Here is a 6,125-nt window from a genome sequence, read left to right as displayed (position 1 = left end):
AAAGAGGGAGGAGTTGCAATCTACTGCAGAGATAGCTTGCAAAGTTCTGTCATACTTTCCAGGTCTATGCCCAAACAATTCGAGCTTTTAATTAAAAAAATGTATCTCTCCAGAAATAAGTCTCTCACTGTTGCCGCCTGTTATAGACAGCTCCCAGCTGTGCCCTGGACACCAAATGTGAATTGATTGCCCTCATCTATCTTCAGAGTTCGTTCTGTTAGCTGACCTAAACTGGGATATGCTTAACACCTGGCAGTCCTGCAATCTAAGATAGATGCCCTCAATCTCACACAAATTATCAAGGAACCCACCAGGTACAACCCTAAATTTGTAAACATGGGCACCCTCATAGATATTAACCTGACCAACTTGCCCTCCAAATACACCTCTGCTGTTTTCAATCAGGATCTCAGCAATCATTGCCTGCATCCGCTATGGGTTCGCGATCAAACAACCACCCCTCATCACTGTCAAACGCTCCCTAAAACACTTCTGCGAGCAGGCCTTTCTAATCGACCTAGCCCGGGTATCCCTGAAGGATATCGACCTCTTCCCGTCAGTCGAGGATGCCTGATCGTTCTTTAAAAGTAATTTCCTCACCATCTTAAATAAGCATGCCCCTTTCAAAAAATGTTGAACTAAGAACAGATATAGTGTCACGTCCTGACCAGCAGAGGGAGTAATTGTATTATAATTTGGTCAGAACGTGGCAGAAGGGTATTTGTTTTGTATGGTTAGGGTTGTGTGTATTATTAAAGGGGTGTTTGGTTTATGTAGTCTGGGGTTTGAGTATATGTTCTAGTGTTGGTTTTCTATGGTTTTCTAGTCTGTCTATTTCTGTGTGATTTGTGTGGCTCCCGATCAGGAACAGCTGTACGTCGTTGTTCCTGATTGGGAGTCATATATTAGATGCTTGTTTTCACCTGGGGATTTTGTGGGTAGTTGTCTTTAGCACTGCTGTTGTGAGTATAGCCTGTTAAACTGTCTTTTGTCGTTCTTCGTTTTGTTATTTTTTCCGTGCTCTCTGTGTTTAATAAATATTCAAGATAAGCATCCACATTCCTGCTGCGTTTTGGTCATTACAACCCAACGACACCCGTGACATATAGCCCTTGGTTCACTCCAGACCCGACTACCCTCGACCAGCATAAAAACATCATGTGGTGGACTGCAATAGCATTGAATAGTCCCCGCGATGTGCAATTGTTGAAGGAAGTCAGGAACCAATACACGCAGTCAGTCAGGAAAGCAAAGGCTAGCATTTCAAACAAAAATTTGCATCCTGTAGCTCTAACCCCAAAAAGTTTGGGGACACTGTAAAGTCCATGGAGAACAAGAGCACCTCCTCCCAGCTGCCCACTGCACTGAGGCTAGGAAACACTGTCACCACCGATAAATCCATAATAATCGAGAATTTCAATAAGCATTTCTCTACGGCTGGCCATGCTTTCCTCTTGGCTACCCCAACCCCGGGCAACAGCTCCGCACCCCCTGCACCTACTTGCCCAGGCCTCCCCAGCTTCTTCTTCACCCAAATCCAGATAGCAGATGTTCTGAAAGAGCTACAAAACCTAGACCCGTACAAATCAGCTGGGCTAGACAATCTGGACGCTCTCTTTCTAAAATGATCTGCCGCATTGTTGCAACCTCTATTACCAGTCTGTTCAACCTCTCTTTCGTATTGTCCGAGATCCCTAAAGATTGGAAAGCTGCTGCGGTCATCCCCCTCTTCAAAGGGGGTGACACTCTAGACCCAAACTGTTATAGACCTATATCCATCCTGCCCTGCCTTTCTAAAGTCTTTGAAAGCCAAGTTAATAAACAGATCACTGACCATTTTGAATTCCACCGTACCTTCTCCGCTGTGCAATCCAGTTTCCGAGCTGGTCACGGGTGCACCTCAGCCACACTCAAGGTACTAAACGATATCATAACCGCCATCAATAAAAGATTGTACTGTGCAGCCGTCTTCATCGACCTGGCCAAGCTTTTCGACTCTTTCAATCACTGTATTCTTATCGCCAGACTCAACAACCTTGGATTCTCAAATGACTGCCTCGCCTGGTTCACCAACTACTTCTCAGACAGAGTTTAGTGTGTCAAATCGGAGGGCCTGTTGTCCGGACCTCTGGCAGTCTCTATGGGGGTACCACGGGGTTCAATTCTCGGCCGACTCTTTTCTCTGTATATATCAATGATGTTGCTCTTGCTGCGGGTGATTCCCTCATCCACCTCTACGCAGATGACACCATTACGTATATATCTGGCCCTTCTTTGGACACTGTGTTAACAAACCTGCAAATTAGCTTCAATGCCATACAACACTCCTTCCGTGGCCTCCAACTGCTCTTAAACTCTAGTAAAACTAAATGTATGCTTTTCAACCGTTCGGTGCCCACACCTGCCCGCCCGACTAGCATCACTACTCTGGACGGTTCTGACTTAGAATATGTGGACAACTACAAATACCTAGGTGTCTGGCTAGACTGTAAACTCTCCTTCCAGACTCATGTTAAACATCTCCAATCCAAAATTAAATCTAGAATCGTTTTTCTATTTCGCAACAAAGCCTCCTTCACTCACGCTGCCAAACATACCCTAGTAAAACTGACTATCCTACCGATCCTTGACTTCGGCGATGTCATTTACAAAATAGCCTCCAACACTCTACTCAGCAAACTGGGTGCAGTCTATCACAGTGCCATCCGTTTTGTCACCAAAGCCCCATATACCACCCACCACTGCGACCTGTAGGCTCTAGTCAGCTGGCCCTCACTACATATTCGTCGCCAGACCCACTGGCTCCAGGTCATCTATAACTCTTTGCGAGGTAAAGCTCCGCCTTATCTCAGCTCACTGGTCACGATAACAACACCCACCCGTTCCTTTGGCCGTTTTTCCTTCCAGTTCTCTGCTGCAAATGACTGGAACGAATTGCAAAAATCGTTGAAGCTGGAGACTTATATTTCCCTCACTAACTTTAAACATCAGCTATCTGAGCAGCTAACCGATCGCTGCAGCTGTACATAGCCCATCTGTAAATAGCCCATCCAATCTACCTACCTCATCCCCATATTGTTTTTATTTACTTTGCTGCTCTTTTGCACACCAGTATCTCTACTTGCACATCATCATCTGCACATCGATCACTCCAGTGTTAATTTGCTAAATTGTAATTACTTGCTACTATGGCCTATTTATTGCCTTACCTCCTCACGCCATTTGCACACACTGTATATAGACTTTCTTTTTTCTATTGTGTTATTGACTGTACGCTTGTTTATTCCATGTGTTGTTGTTTGTGTCTCACTGCTTTGCTTTATCTTGGCCAAGTCACAGTTGTAAATGAGAACTTGTTCTCAACTAGCCTACCTGGTTAAATAAAGGTGGATAATTAAAAATAATGCAGCTGTATTGACCCTCTGGGATGAATAATCTTGGTTTAAGCTTTCACGGTGTCCGTTGAGTTCTTACTCTAATAATAGAACCTAACATAAGGAAGTTACTTTTAGCTGTGTAGCCTATGTAAAAAAACATTGAACTATTGTATTAACAGCTACTGCAATATATACTGCTCAAACAAATAAAGGGAACACTTAAACAACACATCCTAGATCTGAATGCAAGAAATTATCGTATTAAATACTTTTTTCTTTACATAGTTGAATGTGCTGACAACAAAAACACGCAAAAATAATCAATGGAAATCCAATTTATCAACCCATGGAGGTCTGGATTTGGAGTCACACCCAAAATTAAAGTGGAAAACCACACTACAGGCTGATCCAACTTTGATGTAATGTCCTTAAAATAAGTCAAAATGAGGTTTAGTAGTGTGTGTGGCCTCCACGTGCTTGTATGACCTCCCTACAACGCCTGGGCATGCTCCTGATGAGGTGGCGGGTGATCTCCTGACGGATCTCCTCCCAGACCTGGACTAAAGCATCCGCCAACTCCTGGACAGTCTGTGGTGCAACGTGGCGTTGGTGGATGGAGCGAGACATAATGTCCCAGATGTGCTCAATTGGATTCAGGTCTGGGGAACAGGCGGGCCAGTCCATAGCATCAATGCCTTCCTCTTGCAGGAACTGCTGACACACTCCAGCCACATGAGGTCTAGCGTTGTCTTGCATTAGGAGGAACCCAGGCCCAACCGCACCAGCATATGGTCTCACAAGGGGTCTTAGGATCTCATCTCGGTACTTAATGGCAGTCAGGCTACCTCTGGCGAGCACATGGAGGGCTGTGCGGCCCCCCAAAGAAATGCCACCCCACACCATGACTGACCCACCGCCAAACCGGTCATGCTGGAGGATGTTGCAGGCAGCAGAACATTCTCCACGGCGTCTCCAGACTCTGTCACGTCTGTCACGTGCTCAGTGTGAACCTGCTTTCATCTGTGAAGAGCACAGGGCGCCAGTGGCGAATTTGCCAATCTTGGTGTTCTCTGGCAAATGCCAAACGTCCTGCACGGTGTTGGGCTGTAAGCACAACCCCCACCTGTGGACGTCGGGCCCTCATACCACCCTCATGGAGTCTGTTTCTGACCGTTTGAGCAGACACATGCACATTTGTGGCCTGCTGGAGGTCATTTTGCAGGGCTCTGGCAGTGCTCCTCCTGCTCCTCCTTGCAGAAAGGCGGAGGTAGCGGTCCTGCTGCTGGGTTGTTGCCCTCCTACGGCCTCCTCCACGTCTCCTGATGTACTGGCCTGTCTCCTTGTAGCGCCTCCATGCTCTGGACACTACGCTGACAGACACAGCAAACCTTCTTGCCACAGCTCGCATTGATGTGCCATCCTGGATGAGCTGCACTACCTGAGCCACTTGTGTGGGTTGTAGACTCCGTCTCATGCTACCACTAGAGTGAAAGCACCGCCAGCATTCAAAAGTGACCAAAACATCAGCCAGGAAGCATAGGAACTGAGAAGTGGTCTGTGGTCACCACCTGCAGAACCACTCCTTTATTGCGGGTGTCTTGCTAATTGCCTATAATTTCCACCTGTTGTCTATTCCATTTGCACAACAGCATGTGAAATTTATTGTCAATCAGTGTTGCTTCCTAAGTGGCCAGTTTGATTTCACAGAAGTGTGATTGACTTGGAGTTACATTGTGTTGTTTAAGTGTTCCCTTTATTTTTTTGAGCAGTGTACATTAGTAAATAGGTATAAGTAAGAATACACAGACATACTTGCACTTCTAGGGTACTAATCCTGCACATTACCTCTAGGTTGTCTGTGATTTGGTAGACAACACTGGGGAGTTTTTGCCGTTTGATGAATTCATTGGTAAATTTCAGGTTAATATTACTCAGAGAGAATATATGAAGGTTTGCAAAGCAATTCCACTTCCTATACTAGGACTTATTAAGAACACTTTGTTATATTATGAGGTTGTCCTCTCTTTTCAAAGTTAAAAAATTAATGACTTGAATCTTTTGGATAAAAAAATTCAACAATAAGTGGATACGATTGGCAGTTAATTAAGTAATTTTTGGTGATTGTAATTCAATATATTGCTATGGAAGTGACCAACTCATGCTATGGTCAAAAGTGACTACCTTTAACCTTACTTCTCCAATTATATTATTAGTTAAAGAAACTCATTTTAAAATATTTTCTTCCATCTACCATGTTAATGATTTCTTGCACAAAAGACTCAATTTTGACAAAATTCCTTGTGTTTTTGTTCCTCTGATTCAGAATCTATACAGCATTTATTTTTTTCATGCCGCCATTCTAGTAAACTATGGATTGAAATTCATGAATGGTTGTGTATATAATCTCCAGAATTACCTATGTTTACTTTTGATGACGTTAAATGGCATTATAAGCTTATCCTTGTAATTCCGAACATAACGATTTTATTAAGATTATTATTCTCTTGGCCAAATATTATATTCACAAATGTAAATGGGGTGGAAAAATTCCTTATTTATATATTTTTTTCATTGAACTGTTACAATTTTATAAATCTCTCAAACTTGTGAAACTCAAAAAGTAGAAAAACTATTAGAAGTCATGTCTCTGAATGTCTGTTAATGTCTCATTGCCTTGTCACATATGAATGATTAATATTTTTTTTTTGGGGGGGGGGTCGCTTGGTGTTCTATTATTTCATATTTTTT

Source organism: Salmo salar, chromosome ssa06, assembly GCF_905237065.1.
Source record: "Salmo salar chromosome ssa06, Ssal_v3.1, whole genome shotgun sequence".
NCBI classification, from domain to species: Eukaryota; Metazoa; Chordata; class Actinopteri; order Salmoniformes; family Salmonidae; genus Salmo; species Salmo salar.
This window is presented reverse-complemented; position numbering follows the sequence as displayed.